Below are 21,924 nucleotides of genomic sequence, written 5' to 3'. Positions count from 1 at the left end.
TTCGGCTGTTTCTCGTAACTGAAATACTGTCCAAAAATTTATATTGGAAGGAAGTTTTGACTATGTGGTGATCGCTCACTATTAAGTGATTCGCCCCTATCATTATAATCAGAATCTGAATTACTCTTTAGCAATACTCTTTGAATGAACACCTGTATTTTGTCGGCGTGGTTCGAAGACTATCCCGCCCGAGGGTGACTCCTCTATCTTTTATCACAGCAGCGAGTCAGGCTATGTAGTTGACGCAGTTCCTCACGACTGGTGTACTTGTGATACAATCCGTCGATCGTATGCCACACCACTTTATTACGTCAGGCGTCAGCTATTGTAGCTTCGGCCGGCCGGAGTGGCCGTGCGGTTCTAGGCGCTACAGTCGGGAGCCGAGCGACCGCTATTGTCGCAGGTTCGAATCCTACCTTGGACATGGATGTGTGTCATGTCCTTGGGTTCCTTAGGTTTAATTAGTTCTAAGTTCTAGGCGACTGATGACCTCAGAAGTTAAGTCGCATGCTCAGAGCCATATTGTATCTTCGGCCAATTGAGATTTGAAAAGTGGGAAAAAGGTCTATCGCTCCAAGAGCCAGAAATGTTGCAACAGAAGAGCGTTACAGAAATGTTGAGAAACCTAAACTGGCGTATGCTTGAAGACAGAAGCCGATTCTGTGGCGAAGACCTACTTACAGCGTTTCACATGCGATTGCAACGTGAAGAAACCTTCGCGGTGGCTCGTCGTGTATGCATACACATAGATGTAGCTTGAACGAAATATACGATTTGCCCACGTCGCAAGAGATGTATCTACTGCAGTTCTTTCATGTCCTAACTACAAAAAAGAAAAAAAAACTAATACAAAATTCGAAGTATGGGAGATGTTACTACAGTTGCAGCATTTAAAAGCTTGTATAATTTGATTATATCGGTCTGCGCTCTGCGAAATTTTTCAATTTCTCTAGGATCACAAAGTTTTAACAAGTTGCGAACTTCTTGCAGATGCAGGCAGTTGTCATTCTCAAGATGAACACATCCGAAATAGTTCTCTAATTTCGCAGAGTAGTAGACTTTCAGTGACAAGTTTCTGCAGTTTCCGTGGGTGTCACACTGTTTGAACTAATGGTTGCAACTTTACTGTTCTGCATGTGCGAACGATGAACGTAAGGACGTGGGAAAATAAAAACTGACGGAGGATTTGCTAAAAGGAACTGGTGGCTGTGGTTCCTGTGGTTACCTGAACACTGACACTTCCGCGTCATCGAGCAAGGAAAAACAGACTTCAGTTCGCAAGTGAAGTCCCTGGGCTAGCAGGAGAGAGAGCATGAGGCTATATTTGTGGAAAGGGTCCAAATTACCGGTAAGTTACTGTCAGTTGCACTCAACATATAAACTTTATTTGTTAAAGCACACAATCACACAAACAAGAATTAAAAAACTCTAGGTTTTAACGAAAGACCTCCTAAGCAAGGAATTGAGGAACAGGAGTTCTTCCGGAGGTTTCACTTCTTTAGAAAAAAATTTTTTTTTCTTCAATATAAATAGGCTGAACGCTTTAGCTTAAATTTTTCCCATAGAACTCGGTTGAAGGCCTCACATTAATCAAAAATAGTGTTACGGCTTAATGCCGAGACAAAGATTTTCAAAGTTTAATCTAAATAGGCCGAAAACTCGGCTGGAGGCCGCATTTCAACAAAACAGTTTAACGGCTTAAGGCCTAGGAAGAGAAGCTTTCAGTTTGAAAAGGCTGAAGGCCTTATCTTAAAATATTTCGTGTAAAGCTCGGCCGGCCGGGTTGGCCGAGCGGTTCTAGGCGCTACAGCCAGGAACTGCGCGACCGCTACGGTCGCAGGTTCGAATCCTGCTTTGGGCATGGATGTGTGTGATGTCCTTAGGTTAGTTAGGTTTAAGTAGTTCTAAGTTCTAGGGGACTGATGACCTCAAAAGTTAAGTCCCATAGTGCTCAGAGCCATTAGAACCATTTGTAAAGCTCGGCTGAAGGCCTCATACTAAAGAATAACAATCTTATGACTTAAGGGCAAGAATTTTTAATTTAAGAGAGATTAAAACTCGGCTGAAGACCACACACCATGCAGAAAACAATTTTACGGCTTAAGGCCTAAAGGGAAGACTTTCTAAATTTGAACTAAAATAGTCTAAAGGCTTTATCCTAAAATGCTTCACATAATTCTCAGCTGAAGACCACATACGAAACCCACACAATCTCACTGCTTGAAGCCCAGACAAAGTAATTTGCAAATTTTAATTTAAACTGGAAACTCGGCTGAAGGCCACATACAAACTAGAAAATATTTCTTACAGATTAAGGCTTAGACAAAATGTTTCAACTTTTGATCTGAAAAGGCTGAAAACTCTGGTGAAGGCCACGTACCAACTTGAAACCAATTTACAGCTTAAAGTCTAGGGACAAGAAATATTCAATTTTAATTTTGAAAGACTGAAACTCAGCTGAAGGCCACATACCAAACAAGAAACAATTTTTTTTTTTTTTTTTTTTTTTTTTACGGCTTAAGGCCTAAGAAGAAAAGCCTTGCAATTTTAATAAGCTAAAACCTCGACTGAAAGCCACACAGAGTACTTAAGATGAAAAAGGAAATCACTATGTAGAACACAAGGAGCGGCGCTCAGAAGATTCCCAGGGTCGGCCTGGGAAGGTAACACTAACGCACGTTTAGGTGAGACAGGCAGCCAGACAGACAACCTCTTAATCGGAAGACAACCCAACCGAGGGCCAGCTGGTGAACCAACCAACAACATCAGTCTTGCTCCACCCGACTAGCAAAATGACAAGATGTCAATGGCACAACATTCTGGATACGCGTGCTCAATCCAGCCAAATCAGAATAAACGCCGCAAAACCACCAACAAAACCTCAGCTGTCGAACTGCACGCCGCGCTGGACAGCACCAACACGACGAGGAAAATACACTGCCGAAAACTGTGTCAACGCCCAGGGCAGGTAACCAGAATGTCAAGGGCCACAAGGCAGAAGATACTGCTGGTTCACTTCATTAATGAAGGATGAATTAAATTAAGCACCATACAGGAAAACTTCTGCATCTCTAGTCGACTTCAATGCAGAAATGTTGTTGCTCGCGGGAATCTCCCGGAAAGGGACAACCAGAATCACACTAAGAGATGTGATAGCAGTTGAGGCTTGATAGTAGGTTAAGTGAGCACTCAACTTCAGTTTCCAGGATCGATGAGCGGCGAAATTCGTAACCCTCGCAAGAAGCGCCTCCCAACTCCAACGGCGCGTGCACGCCGCCAATGGCTCCAGCCTGACTACCCACCACGGAGTTCTGCCCCAACCGACCAACTGCTTACACCCAAAAACGGTCAAAAGACCAAATACACGTCGGCCGACGAGACGACCGACCGAATGACCAAACAACGGTCGTTCCCGCTCCAGTCTCCTTCCCTCAGACAGTGCGACTGCACTCCTGGTCCGTCTCCAACTGACTTCCAGACACACGACGACCCGGAAATACTATCGGTCGCTCCATAGATGGTACGACAGTGCATTTATCGATAAGCGCTGCTGCTGCCACTCACGGGCAAGTAAGGCAGAGGTGAGTGACGCCAGTAAATGGAATAAGAAACCGAGGCGGCAGTACCGTAAAAGAAGATGACAAACAATAGATGGCATGAACACGAGCCGCACACGGCTCAACAAACTGAAGATTTCTCCATCGAGATTTTACAAGAACAGGCCCCACGATTCGTGTACCAAGATATTTAAGAATAAGAAAGAAATATAGAAAAAAAAGAGCCTGGATGGAAAATAAGCAATATCGCTATGGCAGTTTGTGTGGAATGTCAGCATATCTCAGTGCTTGGGAAAACAGGTCCGCCTACTGCACGCAGCTTGCTGTCGGCATAGCCTGAAAACCGCAGACGCGACGATTAGTCGGTCAGTGGATCAGGCACGAACACAGCGGCTCACGCGGCGCCATGTCTGCCGCTTGCCTTTGTTCGGAGCGCTGAGTGTGTGACGTCAGTGTCATCAACTTTGCGGGTACTTGACTTCCACTGAACCGTAATGCGTCCACACAGACGCACCCCTCCTTTCGTTAGTGATTTCTGATAGAGATAGATGCGATCGAGGGCGAACCACACGCCAAAGATTTTTTTTCCTTTTTTTTTTTTTGTGCCGTCAGTCGATTCGTTGGCGCTGATTCGGCAGTGATTCATTCATACGTCTCGCCATAACTTGCTGCTTTTTCACGACACGTCCAATATACAGCAGAGAAAGAACGAATGTAAGGAACCAGTTACTAAAAACAATTTTTCATGTTAGCTATTTGCTAATGGGCAACTGAGTTAAAGACATTTGCCTCGTAGCATTCGTTCACGCCCGTGAGACAGTTGTCACGTACCGTGGCATGCGCTCGCAGACTCAAAAATCATTGGGGAGAAAGCCTGGTCCATGAGCTATCGCGTGCGGCGGCTGCTTGAACGATGGTTCTGTGCTGACTGCTGCAGCTAGTGAAACCTGAGGGAATTTCTGAAGCTGCCAGTACAGGAAACTCGGTCTTAGTTGGCATGAATCTTTAAAAGAGCAGTTGACATATCGGAGAGTGGCATGTTTGAATTTGTACAGTCTTGAAACCGTTTTTGAGATTTTTCTAAATTTATTTTATTACTGTAGAGTAACTTCGTTCTTTTTTCATGCATGTAAGCCTTGAGGGACATGTAATGCAAAGCAAGAACACTGAGAAAGAGTAGCAGTTGAGAATAGATGGATCCTCAACCAGGATTAATAGAGACTGAGTGTGGAAGTAAAACAAGGATTATTTTCTGCCGAGTACTCGAAAATTCATTGAGTGCAAGAAGTGTTAAAAAGGTGTAATTTCTTTTTTTTTTTTTTTTTTTTGTCATCAGTCTACTGACTGGTTTGATGCGGCCCGCAACGAATTACTTTCCTGTGCTAACCTCTCCATCTCAGAGTAGCACTTGCAACCTACGTCCTCAATTATTTGCTTGACGTATTCCAATCTCTGTCTTCCTCTACAGTTTTTGCCCTCTACAGCTCCCTCTAGTACCATGGAAGTCATTCCCCCACGTCTTAGCAGATGTCCTATCATCCTGTCCCTTCTCCTTATCAGTGTTTTCCACATTTTCTTTTTCTCTCCGATTCTGCGTAGAACCTCCTCATTCCTTACCTTATCAGTCCACCTAATTTTCAACATTCGTCTGTAGCACCACATCTCAAATGCTTCGATTCTCTTCTGTTCCGGTTTTCCCACAGTCCATGTTTCACTACCATACAATGCTGTACTCCAGACGCACATCCTCAGAAATTTCTTCCTCAAATTAAGGCTGGTATTTGATATTAGTAGACTTCTCTTGGCCAGAAATGCCTTTTTTGCCATAGCGAGTCTGCTTTTGATGTCCTCCTTGCTCCGTCCGTCATTGTTTATTTTACTGCCTAGGTAGCAGAATTTCTTAACTTCATTGACTTCGTGACCATCAATCCTGATGTTAAGTTTCTCGCTGTTCTCATTTCCACTACTACTCATTAACTTCGTTTTTCTCCGATTTACTCTCAAACCATACTGTGTACTCATTAGACTGTTCATTCCATTCAGCAGATCATTTAATTCTTCTTCACTTTCACTCAGGATAGCAATGTCATCAGCGAATCGTATCATTGATATCCTTTCACCTTGTATTGTAATTCCACTCCTGAACCTTTCGTTTATTTCCATCATTGCTTCCTCGATGTACAGATTGAAGAGTAGGGGCGAAAGGCTACAGCCTTGTCATACACCCTTCTTAATACGAGCACTTCGTTCTTGATCGTCCACTCTTATTATTCCCTCTTGGTTGTTGTACGTATTGTATATGACCCGTCTCTCCCTATAGCTTACCCCTACTTTTTTCAGAATCTCGAACAGCTTGCACCATTTTATATTGTCGAACGCTTTTTCCAGGTCGACAAATCCTATGAGAGTGTCTTGACTTTTCTTTAGCCTTGCTTCCATTATCAGCCGTAACGTCAGAATTGCCTCTCTCGTCCCTTTACTTTTTCTAAAGCCAAACTGATCGTCACCTAGCGTAATGTTGCAAATTATGAAAAATGTGTGTTACCTTTCTGTGCCAAGAGCTATTTGAAGTGTGTGTAACTTACATTGACTTATTTGAATAATAGAGGCAAATTAAACAGTTGTTTAACAATGCTTAAGGAAAGAACTTAATTAAGAAAATATAAAATTATTTTGTAAAATTTTGTAACGATTGAAAATAAGGCAGGTTCTAATTTTTCCGATGTCTATATTTTTATAACTTTTCGCAGTATTCAACCTCACATTCATATTTGTTTAATGTCAAAATGTCTACAAAAGTTTTAACGATAAAATGTAAATCTTGAACCCGAGTTCATTTTGCGCTGGATTATACAGTCAATATCCGTTTATGTAATCCAGTGGAGGTTGGAATTCCTCCATTTGCTACCATTTTCCGTCTTAGATAAATTTTTTCTTGTTGGTCGTAATATGCTGGTAGTTACCACATCATATCTACCGTAAATATTGATATTCTTATTTAGGTATTATAATATCCGACAGTACATTGAAGGTACATTGATTCAAATGCTGCATTTAGTTTTACGGCAAACCTTTACTTTTAAAGGGAATTGATAATCAACTGATTTACCATGCCATATGCCTGTAAAAACGCTGTGAGTTAATGAGAATGTTTCTTTCCAAAGTATCCAACGTCATTCGAAAGCTCTAATTTCCTTTTTCCAGTAATCACTTAACCTATGGGAAAAGTTGTAGCATAACCAGTAACATTATACAAATCTAACGGGTGTAAGAAATGTTTTTCGGTATCGGGTTAACAGAGCTATCTGAGCTTTTGCAAGTAAAAACTTCGATATGTATTTGCACTTGTGTGATAAAAAACACTGCCAAGCTAATGCAACTCTTAAGTCCAAGTTTCAACAATCATACACAATCATAGTCACTGGTAATAGCCGGCTTGTGGCATCAAACCAAATCTAATATCAGAACAATTAGAAAACGGATTATCTGTGACAGAATGCTCGCTCAAATAATGCGCAGTTTGACTACTACCAATATTCACTTTGACGTCTCGCCTTCCATAACACGCCACGTGAATTTTGGGTATTCAAAATCATAGTTTACGTAAATCGGAGTTTCCGCATTCGGTTTTCTCATGCGACTGCATCCACTCTGTGACAGTCCACATTCAAAGTTTTAATCATTATTCTACAAAAGTATCACATGTATTCAGAGTTCCTTGTATCCGCTTATGAACATGATGCTGATTGAAAGCGGAACTTACTCTTTAGACTTCATAAAGCAATTCTTTTGCCCACAAGATACGTGCAAACGTGCTGTCCTCTTGAGTGACATACATATCACGGCCAGTCCAGTATTAGTATTAAACCGATAGATCCAACGTCTTTTATATTTGACCAATCACAGCCTAATAGGTTTTATGAAATCTTTACTAAATGAACAAATTTAGAAATTCCACGGATATCAAAATAACGCCCTCTTTAACGAACAGCACTACTGGAAAATGTTTCGTGTTTGCTCTGTCGCATAAACAGGCTAGCTGCATTTTGCAATTTCCCCTGAGTGTGATTCAGTCTTTCTGTACACAGAGTTCACACTAACGTATTCTCAGTTAATAGGCATAACAGTATTCATTTATTATCTTACTTTCCATTCGTACCATCATTCACACTAATAAACAAATTAAATAAACTATAATTTATGAAACTCGGAATAGTCATAGGTCAGTCTTGTTTCCAAAATATGTTTTAACTATACAGTGTTTCATAGTACGTAAGATGCAGACACCATTTTGCCATACTCTTAACTATTTATAGCTAGCTACTGGACAGAGCGCATATGTCATGCGATAACCGTGACTCATTGTATCTATCTGCTGGCTTCCATTTCTTACAAAGGCGTGATGCAAGGCGCTACACCTCAGTAAAAGGTCATTAACTGAAATGTTACTCATGACTAAATCTTTCTCGTGCTTGAAGGTACCCTTCGTATTTTAACTTTTAATCTTGTTCAATCTTATGTTATACTTTTGTTGTAAATTTTATGAACCATGTAATACATTCCGTTATCTAAATCAGGCACTAATTAAGAAATTAATATAATTAGGGGATTTGAGAACCTGAGAAATTTACACGAAACTTTGTGAACGTCGACGAAGGTATTAGATTAGATTAATACTAGTTCCATGGATCATGAATACGATATTTCGTAATGATGTGGAACGAGTCGAATTTTCTAATACATGACATAATTAGGTTAATTTAACGACATACTTAAGTTAATATAACAACTTTATTTTTTTGTGTTTTCTGTTTTTCTTTATTTTTTATTTTTATTTTTTTTTTATTTTTTAAATATTTTTTTCTTAATTTATATCTAAAAATTCCTCTATGGAGTAGAAGGAGTTGTCATTCAGAAATTCTTTTAATTTCTTCTTAAATACTTGTTGGTTATCTGTCAGACTTTTGATACTATTTGGTAAGTGACCAAAGACTTTAGTGCCATTATAATTCACCCCTTTCTGTGCCAAAGTTAGATTTAATCTTGAATAGTGAAGATCATCCTTTCTCCTAGTATTGTAGTTATGCACACTGCTATTACTTTTGAATTGGGTTTGGTTGTTAATAATAAATTTCATAACGGAGTATATATACTGAGAAGCTACTGTGAATATCCCTAGATCCTTAAATAAATGTCTGCAGGATGATCTTGGGTGGACCCCAGCTATTATTCTGATTACATGCTTTTGTGCAATAAATTCTTTATTCCTCAGTGATGAATTCCCCCAAAATATGATGCCATATGAAAGCAATGAGTGAAAATAGGCGTAGTAAGCTAATTTACTAAGATGTTTATCACGAAAATTTGCAATGACCCTTATTGCATAAGTAGCTGAACTCAAACGTTTCAGCAGATCATCAATGTGTTTCTTCCAATTTAATCTCTCATCAATGGACACACATAAAAATTTGGAATATTCTACCTTAGCTATATGCTTCTGATTAAGGTCTATATTTATTAATGGTGTCATACCATTCCCTGTATGGAACTGTATGTACTGTGTCTTATCAAAATTCAGTGAGAGTCCGTTTACAAGGAACCACTTAGTAATTTTCTGAAAGACAGTATTGACAATTTCATCAGTTAATTCTTGTTTCTCAGGTGTGATTACTATACTTGTATCATCAGCAAAGAGAACTAACTCTGCCTCTTCATGAATATAGAATGGCAAGTCATTAATATATAATAAGAACAACAATGGACCCAAGACTGACCCTTGTGGAACCTCATGCTTGATAGTTCCCCAGTTTGAGGTATGTGCTGATCTTTGCATGTTACGAGAACTACTTATTTCAACTTTCTGCACTCTTCCAGTTAGGTACAAATTAAACCATTTGTGCACTGTCCCACTCATGCCACAATACTTGAGCTTGTCTAGCAGAATTTCATGATTTACACAATCAAAAGCCTTTGAGAGATCACAAAAAATCCCAATGGGTGGTGTTCGGTTATTCAGATCATTCAAAATTTGACTGGTGAAAGCATATATGGCATTTTCTGTTGAAAAACCTTACTGGAAACCAAACTGACATTTTGTTAGTACTTCATTTTTACAGATATGTGAAGCTACTCTTGAATACATTACTTTCTCAAAAATTTTGGATAAAGCTGTTAGAAGGGAGATTGGATGGTAATTGTTGACATCAGATCTATCCCCCTTTTTATGCAAAGGTATAACAATAGCATATTTCAGTCTATCAGGGAAAATGCCCTGTTCCAGAGAGCTATTACACAGGTGGCTGAGAATCTTACTTATCTGTTGAGAACAAGCTTCTAGTATTTTGCTGGAAATGCCATCAATTCCATGTGAGTTTTTGCTTTTAAGCAAGTTTATTATTTTCCTAATTTCAGAGGGAGAAGTGGGTGAGATTTCAATTGTATCAAATTGCATAGGTATGGCCTCTTCCATTAACAGCCTATCATCTTCTAATGAACACTTGGATCCTACTATATCCACAAAATTTAGAAAATGATTATTAAAAATACTTCCAACTTCTGACTTTTTGTTCGTAAAGTTTTCATTCAATTTGATGGTAATACTGCCTTCCTCTGCTCTTGGTTGACCTGTTTCTCTTTTAATAATATTCCAAATTGTTTTAATTTTATTATCAGAGTTGCTGATTTCAGACATGATACACATACTCCCGGATTTTTTAATAACTTTTCTTAATATAACACAGTAGTTTTTATAATTTTTGATAGTTTCTGGGTCACTACTCTTTCTTGCTGTCAGATACATTTCCCTTTTCCGGTTACAAGATATTTTTATACCCTTAGTAAGCCATGGTTTGTTACAAGGTTTCTTACTAGTATATTTAACTATTTTCTTGGGGAAGCAGTTTTCAAATGCATTTACAAAAATGTCATGAAATAAATTATATTTTAAATTGGCATCAGGTTCACGGCACACCTCATCCCAGTCTAACTGCTGTAGGCTTTCCCTGAAATTTGCAATTGTTAAATCGTTGACTGAACGTACTACTTTGGAGGACTGTTTAGTATTGCTGAATGGAGCTATGTCATATATTGTAACTAGCTGTGCACCATGATCAGAAAGACCATTCTCAACAGGCTGAGCATTTATCTGGTTAAACTTATCTTGGTCTACAAAGAAGTTATCTATCAGTAAGCTGCTATCCTTTACCACCCGAGTAGGAAAATCAATAACGGGTGTCAAATTGAAAGAACCGAGTAATACTTCAAGGTCATTTTTCCTATTACCCTCTTTCAGAGAATCTACATTGAAGTCCCCACAAATAATAATTTGCTTCCCCCTGTTTGACAGATAGCACAACAAGGAGTCCAAATTTTTCAGAAATAGATGAAAATTTCCTGATGGGGACCTATATACAGTTACAATTATAAATGTGCCTTTATTTAATTTAAGCTCACAGGCACATGCTTCTATATGTTTCTCTACACAAAACTTTTTTGTTTCTATACTTTTTGCACAATGATAACTTTTGACATATATGGCAACTCCTCCTTTCTCCATATTTTCTCTCATTACATGTGGAGAGAGCTTATATCCACTTACATTTACCTTATCCATATCAGTAACAATGTGGTGCTCAGACAGGCGTAGTATATCTATTTCATTCTCAGCTTCTAAATCTTCTAAACAAACCAGAAGCTCATCTACTTTATTCTTTAAACTCCCAATATTTTGATGAAATATACTTACATTATTTTTAATTATACTTTTATGAGAACCTTTCCTTATTCTAACATTTGCAGTACTCTCCTGTCTGAGTTTTTCATTGTGCTTAGGCCTAGTTCCTATACCAGTGGTCACATGGTGTTCAGAGAGGCAGAGTATGTCAACTGGGCTGGGTGACTTTAATTCATCAATGCAATTACCTAGGACTGAGATACAACTTGGTGGAGATAAAATTTCTGGTGATTGGTGAAAATTTATAATTGATAGCTGTGATTGGTGATCAAATATGCTAGAATTGTGCTGTTTAATTTCTTTCCTAAACTGAAGATTTGTTTCAATCCTGACCTCTCGTAGAACTTGACATCTTTCTGTCTTACCTATCCTAAAAAGGTGCTGCTCCAACACCTGTAACCACTGGTATTTTACCATTCATGGCAGTGCCTCCCCCCCTTAAATTTCCTGCTATTACCCCAGCCAGTTTCCCCTTCCCTTTCCTGTTGAGATGTAGGCCGTGCTTGGTATAGTCCCACCTACTGAGATAATCAACAGGAACCACACCAATATGAGCCCCCGAACCTGACCCAAGCAGCTGTTCCAACTCCAAATTAACTCTCCCAACAGAAGAGTTCAAATGAGGCCGGTCATGGCGTCTCAGGACAGATACAAATTCAACATTGGTGTGTCTCGATGCCGACGCAATCTTTACGAGGTCACACTCTATACTGTACCCAGGATCTCTGTCGATGCTGTTCCCTGGCCCTCCCACAATAACCACGGTGTCTTCCCCGGTAAATCCTTTACAGAGTGAACCTAAATCCTCTGTCACCTGATCCAAACTAGCACTTGGTTTGAAAAAATTTGTGACCTGGTATTCTGGTCCTAATTCCTCCTGCAGAAGTTGGCCTACACTTCTGGCATGAGAACTGTCTAACAACAAAACTTTCTTCCTTTTCGATGACTTTCCTACATTCTTTTTCAATTTCCTATTGAAAGTTTGTTGTGTCCTGTCTACACCTACCTCTGCTTGAGGCTCATCAGTTTCTAACTGAAGCAACAGGTCAAACTTATTTTTGACATTCACCACAAAACTGTCAGACTTAGTTCTAGGCCTGTTCCTTCTGCTACCTGTTGCCACTTCCCACCTCTCTTTGCCCTTCTCCCTCCTTAACCTGTCCAGATCTTCCCTAGCCTGATCTAGCTCAGCCTGAAGGGCAGCAATTTTCCCCTCCTGTTCCACTATCTTCCTATCTCTGCTGCAAATCTTACATAACCACTGATGAGCCTGATCCACTTTCCCAACACTCACGCCACTGCAGTCCCCCCAGTGAAAAAAACTACTACATCCATCACACCAAACCCCGGAACTAACAATTCTACAGCAAGTCAGGCACTTCTCACTCATGGCAAAAATAATACTTTAGCTAGAATAAATCAATTAAATTACCGAAAATCAAAAAAGACGTTACAAGAATTAAACCTATTCACAAATATATATAAGCAAGTTTCTGATTTAAAATTCCACTGTTTTTCTGAGATCTGTATTAAAACACTGAAGGTATACGCTATTTATTATATATTTCACTCGATGGAATGAAAAAAAGGACAATTAAACGAGATACTTTAACTTTGAATCTCCAAAAACGTTTCGAGAATTAGGCCTATAAACAAATGTATATAGGCCAGTTTCTGATATAAAGTTACGCTGTTTTTCTGAAATCTGTATTACAACAATGACGTTATACGCTATTTACGGTAGTTTACTTATTTGTTAGCGAGAAACTAGTTAAATTACCGTGAAACAAGAAACAAACACGTTCACAAAATTTAAGCCTAAGCGCGACTTCGCGAAGTTACGATCTTTTCGTGTTTTCTGAAAAAATACGCAAAGAAACGTCAAACCTTTAATGGCAAGACTAAACGATACTAATGCACGTATTTAATTTGTTGTCGGCGTTAAACTAAATTATATTCCTGTCTAAATCACTTAACTTTCTGGAAATGGCTTCTGGCGTCACTTACCTGGCGGCCATCTATAGGATACATTGTATCAACAAAGTAATACTATAAAAATTTTATCGAGTATACACTTGCTGTTGTTGTGTTCTTCAGGCCAGAGAATGGTTTGATGGAGCTCTCCATGTTACTCTATCCTGTGCAAACTTCTTCATCTCCCAGTACCTACTGCAACCTACATCCTTCTAAATCTGTTAAGTGTATTCATCTCTTCGTCTCCCTCTACGATTTTTATCCTCCGCGCTGCCCTTCAATACTAAATTGGTGATCCCTTGATGCCTCAGAATATGTCCTACCAACCGATCCCTTCTTCTAGTCATGCTGTACCACAAATATCTCTTCTCTCCACTTCTATTCAATACCTCCTCATTAGTTACGCGAACTACCGATGTAATCTTCAGCATTCTTCTGTAGCACCACATTTCGAAAGCTTCTATTCTCATCTTCTCCAAACTATTTATCGTCCACGTTTCACTTCCATACATGGCTGAACTTCATTCAAATACTTTCAGAAACGGCTTACTGACACTTAAATCTATACTCGATGTTAACAAATTTCTCTTCTTCAGAAACGCTTTCCTTGTCATTGCCAGTCTACATTTTATATATGCTCTCTACTTCGACCATCATCGTTTATTTTGCTCTCCAAATAGCAAAGCTAATTTACTCCTTTAAGTGTCTCATTTCCTAATCTAATTCCCTCAGCATCATCCGACTTAATTCGACTGCATTCCATTACACTCGTTTTGCTTTTGTTGATGTTCATCTTATATCCTACTTTCAAGACACTGTCAATTCGATTCAGTAGAATTACACTGCCACCAACTTTGTTCCTTATATGATTATGAAGTAAAATGAAATTGTTAGCGTAACTGATTTTGGAAACAGGTTGGAGACTATGGGTCAAGTTGCTGGAAAATCACTCTGGAGTGTAATTAGCAGTCTTCGAAAGGGAGGTAAGAAGGAAATGACAAGTATTTTGGACAGGTCAGGAAAACTGCTGGTGAATCCTGTGGATGCCTTGGGCAGATGGAGGGAATATTTTGAAGAGTTGCTCAATGTAGGTGAAAATACGATCAGTAATGTTTCAGATTTTGAGATAGAATGGGATAGGAATTATGATGGAAATAGGATCACATTTGAGGAAGTGTAGAAAATGGTCAATAGATTGCAGTGCAATAAAGCAGTTGGGGTGGATGAAATTAAGTCGGAACTCATCAAATACAGTGGAATGTCAGGTCTTAAATGGCTACACAGGATAATTGAAATGGCCTGGGAATCTGGACAGGTTCCATCAGACTGGACAAAAGCAGTAATCACACCAATCTTTAAACATGGAAACAGAAAAGATTGTAACAACTACAGAGGTATCTCTTTTATCAGCGTTGTGGGTAAAATCTTCTCAGGTATTGTTGAAAGGAAAGTGCGAGTATTAGTTGAGGACCAATTGGATGAAAATCAGTGTGGGTTTAGGCCTCTTAGAGGTTGTCAGAACCAGATCTTTAACTTACGACAAATAATGGAGAAGTGTTATGAGTGGAACAGGGAATTGTATCTATGCTTTATAGATCTAGAAAAGGCATATGACCGGGTTCTTAGGAGGAAGATATTGTCTGTTCTACGAGATTATGGAATAGGAGGCAAACTTTTGCAAGCAATTAAAGGTCTTTACATGGATAGTCAGGCAGCAGTTAGAGTTGATGGTAAATTGAGTTCATGGTTCAGTGTAGTATTAGGGGTAAGACAAGGCTGCAACCTGTCTCCACTGTTGTTCATATTATTTATGGATCATATGTTGAAAACAATAGACTGGCTGGTGAGATTGAGATATGCGAACACAAAATAAGCAGTCGTGCATATGCGGATGACTTAGTTGTGATGGCAGATTCGATTGAAAGTTTGCAAAGTAATATTTCAGAGCCAGATCAGAAATGTAAGGACTATGGTATGAAGATTAGCATCTCCAAAACGAAAGTAATGTCAGTGGGAAAGAAATATAAACGGATTGAGTGCCAAATAGGAGGAGCAAAGTTAGAACAAGTGGACGGTTTCAAGTACTTAGGATGCATATTCTCACAGGATGGCAACATAGTGTAAGAACTGGAAGCGAGGTGTAGCAAAGCTAATGCAGTGAGCGCTCAGCTACGATCTACTCTCTTCTGCAAGAAGGAAGCCAGTACCAAGACTAAGTTATCTGTGCACCGTTCAATCTTTCGACCAACTTTGTTGTATGGGAGCGAAAGCTGGGTGGATTCAGGTTACGTTATCAACAAGGTTGAGGTTACGGATATGAAAGTAGCTAGGATGATTGCAGGCACTAGTAGATGGGAACAATGGCAGGAGGGCGTCCACAATGAGGAAATCAAGGAAAAACTGGGAATGAACTCTATAGATGTAGCAGTCAGGGCGAACAGGCTTAGATGGTGGGGTCATGTTACACGCATGGGAGAAGCAAGGTTACCCAAGAGACTCATGGGTTCAGCAATAGAGGGTAGGAGGAGTCGGGGCAGACCAAGGAGAAGGTACCTGGATTCGGTTAAGAATGATTTCGTTGAAATTGGTTTAACATCAGAAGAGGCACCAATGTTAGCACTGAATAGGCGATCGTGGAGGAATTTTATAAGGGGCTATGCTCCAGACTGAACGCTGAAAGGCATAATCAGTCTTAAATGATGATGATGATGATGATTATGAACTGATTATCGCCACACGGGTCTGCATAAACTAACGCCAGGCAGTCACTACTTGGAAATCATCACAATCACGTCTAAGTGCAAAAGTCTGCGCTTAGCCATTACCAAGTTCATGTCCAGTGTCGAAGTTTGCACTAACGCCACCTTACTGAGAGGGTGGTATATGCCCTCATGGTAGCGCTCTACTGGTCGACGTCGGGGCCAACGTTTTGGTGAATCAATAAACTCACCATCATTCACGTACTGCTTCCCCGCTTCATTGGGGCCAACAGATGTAAGTTGCAAGGTAAGAGATCCGGGCTGTAGGATGGATGAGGAAGAACAGACCATCGAAGATTTGTGAGCTACTATCGGGTGCGATGACTAGTCTGAGGCCTTGAATAGTCCTGGAGATCGAGAAGTTCGTTCGATTTTTTGTGGCGACAAACACGAAGTCGTTTCCCTCAGCTTCCTGAGGGTACCACAACACAATTCATAGTTGATTGGTGCATCATGAGGGAGGACACCAGAGTAGCCCATTCACAGTCCCACGACATTGTTACCATTATTTTACCTGATGGGGATGAGGCTTTGAAAATTTTTTTCGGAGGAGAGATGGTGTGGCGGCTGTGGTGTCACCGCCAGACACCACACTTGCTAGGTGGTAGCCTTTAAATCGGCCGCGGTCCGGTAGTATACGACGGACCCGCGTGTCGCCACTGTCAGTGATTGCAGACCGAGCGCCGCCACACGGCAGGTCTAGAGAGACTTACTGGCACTCGCCCCAGTTGTACAGCCGACGTTGCTAGCCATGGTTCACTGAGAATTACGCTCTCATTTGCCGAGACGATAGTTAGCGTAGCCTTCAGCTAAGTCAATTGCTACGACCTAGCAGGGCGCCATTTATTCTTTTCTATGTATCTAATGAAGCATGTACAGTAACAAGACCAATGTTTACCAATTGTGGATTAAAGTTAAGTATTCCAGAAGCTACGTACTTTTCTTCATAGCATTCATTACGTATCCTGTTTCAGACCTCACGCCATCCTGCGTGAGCTTATAGCGTGCATTTCGGCTTCCTCAAACAACACGGTGTTGGCACTTCTGCCGACACTTCAGCGGCACTATATGGATTGCCGTGTTGTCTCCGGTTCGAAGTGATGAACCCATGTTTCATCGCCTGTGGCGATGTTCAAGGAAAAATTTTCTCGATCAGCCTCGTAGCGCCTAAGCTCTTAATGGTCTTCACAAAGGTGGCGACGAAGTTAGCGGGCACAGACCTTTGAGTACCACAGCTGGTGGGCGAGTCTGTCAGCACTAAAAGCAGTGACGGCCAGTTGTGCAGCGAGGCGTCTGAATGTGATCCGTCGATAACGTTGAATGAGAACATCCGCTCGTTCCAACGTTGCAGGAGTTAAAGCTGTGTGAAGCTGGCCAGCACGGCGGCGATCGAACTGGTTTGCGCGACCTTGTTACGATGATGTCAGTTGCCTCGCCCAACGGCTCACCGTGCTTTCGTTCACTGCCACGTCTCCATAAAAATTCTGCAAGAGCCTCTGGTTTTCTACCAAAGGGAACTCGAGGACAGCGCCCAGCGTGGAACTTACAGACGCCATTTTGAAGGTTACGTATAGCATGTCAACCTGTCGGAACTTCGTGAAACTATAGGGGCTGAAGCGAGAATAGTCCACGATGTTCGACATCAAATTTTGTATTTTTAACAACCGAAATTGGTCGTGAAAAAAATTGTAGCAATACTTATTGAAGGGCAATCGTAGTTTTTAAATCCGTAAAACGTGTGATTATTGAAATCCTATAAACGCTAGTGCAAAATAAACTGAATTCTGCTGATTTTCGTTAATCCGACTGAGTTACTAACTTCAATGAAGAAAGTTAATATCACCCTTAAATTTTGTGTTGTGGGCAACAGGTCCAGGTCCAAGGCATATTTCTATGTCTGAATTCTCATTATTATGGCGACGTAATCTACATCTACATCTACATGGATACTCTGCAAATCACATTTAAGTGCCTGGCAGAGGGTTCATCGAACCACTTTCACAATTCTCTATTATTCCAATCTCGTATTTCGCGTGGAAAGACTGGACATATATATCTTTCCGTAGGAGCTCTGATCTCCCTTATTTTATCATGGTGATCGTTCCTCCCAATGTAGGTCGGTGTCAACAAAATATTTTCGCATTCGGAGGACAAAGTTGGTGATTGGAATTTCGTGAGAAGATTCCGTCGCAACGAGAAACGCATTTCTTTTAATGATTTTCAGCCCTTGTGACACTCTCTCTCATATTTCGCGATAATTCAAAATGTGCTGCCTTTCTTTGAACTTTTCGAATGTACTCCGTCAGTCCTATCTGGTAAGGATCCCACACCGCGCAGCAGTATTATAAAAGAGCACGGACATGCGTAGTGTAGACCGTCTCCTTCATAGATCTGTTACATTTTCTAAGTGTCCTGGCAATAAAACGCAGTCTTTGGTTAGCCTCCCCCACAACATTTTCTATGTGTTCCTTCCATTTTAAGATGGTCGTAATTGTAATGCCTAGGTATTTTGTTGAATTTACGGCTTTTACATTAGACTGATTTATCGTGTAACCGAAGTTTAACGATTTCCTTTTAGCACTCATGTGGATGACCTCATACTTTTCGTTATTTACGGTCAACTGACACTTTTGGCACCATTCCGAAATTTCTTCTAAATCCTTTTGCAGTTTGCTTTCATCTTCTGATGACGTTATTAGTCGATAAACGACAGCGTCATCTGCAAACAACCGAAGACGCCTGCTCAGATTGTCTCCCGAATCGTTTATATAGATACGGAACAGCAAAGGGCCCGTAACAGTACCTTGAGGAACACCAGAAATCACTTCTGTTTTACTCGATGACTTTCCGTCAATTACTACGAACTGTGAGGTCAGGAAATCACAAATCCAGTCACGTAACTGAGACGATATTCCATACGCACGCAATTTCACTACGAGCCGCTTGTGTCGTACAGAGTCAAAAGCCTTCTGGAAATCCAGGAATACTGAATCGATCTGAAATCCCTTGTCAATAGCACTCAACACTTCATGTGAATAAACAGCTAGTTGTGTTTCACAGGAGCGATGTTTTCCAAGCCCGTGTTGACTGTGTCTTAGGGTCTTCGTAGCCTCTGAAGATGCAGGAGACGGTAGATTAGGTACATAAATATACCTTGGACCGTGGCCTAAAGCCCATAACACAGAATTCACCATGGATGATATCAACTCCGTCCAGAAAAGTACGTAACTGCATCTGATCGGCGAAGACTATCACCCACGCAACCACGTGTTGTTGACTGTAGACGTCAAGCTGCGACCGGCCCCAGAAGAAACTCCCACCAGAACGACTCGCTCAGACGTTTTCTTTTTAACAGCGCTAGTGAGGGTGAAGTTCACTGACATTACATCGTACGACTTACAGAAGAGCACAGAAAGAAATTCTACCTAAGACTTTTTCGTCGAACGGATCTACTTTCCTTTATCGAAGTACATAGCTCAAACTTCTCAAAGATAAAGGAGACGAGTGGTCCATATATATGCATCTATAGTCGAATGCAGCAAGGCAAAAAGACAGACATACCTGTATGTACAGCGATATTCGTCAGCAGAAAGGCGGAAGACACTGTCACCTCCCAAAGTACACCTGTGGATGGTAGTTTATGTTCGACGACGACGCTGTTTTAGATCCCGTTGCTACGCTCTAGTTACTGTGATCCAGCAATAAATAACCGGGGTTTTGTGTTGAACTACGACCAGTCTTCTTGCTGTTGAAAACGGTGTCAGTTTCAAACGAATAAGAACGTTGAAGGTACAACCTGTACACGATAGCTGCTGAAGAACCCTGTGTCTCCACTTCCTTGCGTCGAGCACCCACGTTATGACGGCAATAAAATCCAGTAATATCGCGCGTCTTACACTCCAAGCTCAGTTGTCATGCTGATGTTCAGTACCCGCTCTGACGACATCCCACTCACACGACAGGCCAAGTTACTCAGTTCTTTACAACACAGGAGGTACCGCTAATGGGGTTGTTCTTGCCTATATATATCACAAAAACGAAATACTCTGGATCCAACAATGCTGATTCGTAGTGAGGTGTTCAGTATTTGACAGTTCACTGTAAATTACATAGGAATTCCACTATATTATAAGTACCGGGTTATCAAAAAGTCAGTATAAATTTGAAAACTTAATAAACCATGGAATAATGTAGCCGCGTGAAAGATCTCTTGCTCGCGTCGTTTGGTGATGATCGTGTGCTCAGCCGCCACTTTCGTCATGCTTGGCCTCCCAGGTCCCCAGACCTCAATCCGTGCGATTATTGGCTTTGGGGTTACCTGATGTCGCAAGTGTCCCTGATCGACCGACATCTCTAGGGATGCTGAAAGACAACATCCGATGCCAATGCCTCACCATAACTGCGGACATGCTTTACAGTGCTGTTCACAACATTATTCCTCGACTACAGCTATTGTTGAGGAATGATGGTGGACATATTGAGCATTTCCTGTAAAGAACATCATCTTTGCTTTGTCTTACTTTGTTATGCTAATTATTGCTATTCTGATCAGATGAAGCGTCATCTGTCGGACATTTTTTGATGTTTTCTATTTTTTTGGTTCTAATAAAACCCCATGTCATTCCAAGCATGTGTGTCAATTTGTACCTCTCTATCTATATTACTCCGTGATTTATTCAGTTTTCAAATTTATACTGATTTTTTGATCACCCTGTAGTTAATCACAAAAACAGAAAAAAAGAATATAAGATTACACAAGATGTTTATGTTCGTCTTATTGAAATTAAGACAAATTAAACAGCTTGCTACACAATAACTTGCTCACTGCTGTCCTAGTTGTTTGCTGCAAAAATACACACAGTATAGTTATATTATAACGAAGTGTCATCACTGTGTATACAATCATACGTGTGTGTAATTTGTGCAATTGGAACCATGCAGGCTTTTTTCCTTTCTAATTACTTACCTAAAATTGTTTCACTTTTATAGACTACGCATACTGCCTCATTCTGTCTCCATTACGTGAAATTTAATCTAAATACTACTTTCTTCTGACGAGAGATAGGCACTGATGGTATCGTTTTTCTTATTTGATCTAGGAAGGAGAGATAAATATGAAACAATGAAACACAAGCAACTAATAGCTCCATTAGCAAAACATCCATAATTTTCACTTCGGGTTGCTGGCAAACTGTGGTACTCAGGATGACCTGTACCAAAGGTCGAAACCGGTTACTCTAGTAAAGCATAGCTCGTGACTCATAAGATGGCTTTCTTCTACTTACAAAACTGTCGCTGTTCTCCGAGTCATCAAATTTTGAGTTATGAGACTATGATCAGTTATGTCAACTTACAAATGTCGCCCCCTTTATACAGCAAAATAAATCAACATTAACGAAGGTGAGAACAATGAAAATTTTGTAGCAACAGTTGGATCTTATTTGTCGTTTGTTTGTTTGTCACATGAATCCATGAATATTGTATGTTCATGATCGAATTCCTATGGTTCTTTTTATGTGCTATACATTCAGAAGCCAAAACTTCAAAGGCATCTTCTACGACAGACTGGCTGAATAACAGCTTATAACCCGATTTTTGTTATGGATATTCATATTGGTATCTACTGTACCGGGTGATCAAAAAGCCAGTATAAATTTGAGAACTTAATAAACCACGGAATAAACGAGGTAAAGAGGTAGAAATTAACACACATGCTTGGAATGACATGGGGTTTTATTAGAACAGAAAAAAACATCCCATATTGCTAGACACGTGAAAGATGTCTTGCGCGCATCGTTTGGTGATGATCGTGTGCTCAGCCGCCACTTTCGTCATGTTTGGCCTCCCAGGTCCCCAGACCTCAGTCCGTGCGAGTATTGGCTATGGGGTTACCTGAAGTCGC

This window comes from Schistocerca piceifrons, chromosome 4, assembly GCF_021461385.2.
Source record: "Schistocerca piceifrons isolate TAMUIC-IGC-003096 chromosome 4, iqSchPice1.1, whole genome shotgun sequence".
In the NCBI taxonomy this organism is placed as follows: domain Eukaryota; kingdom Metazoa; phylum Arthropoda; class Insecta; order Orthoptera; family Acrididae; genus Schistocerca; species Schistocerca piceifrons.
The sequence above is the reverse complement of the archived record's forward strand: the minus strand, read 5'-3'. Positions refer to the sequence as shown.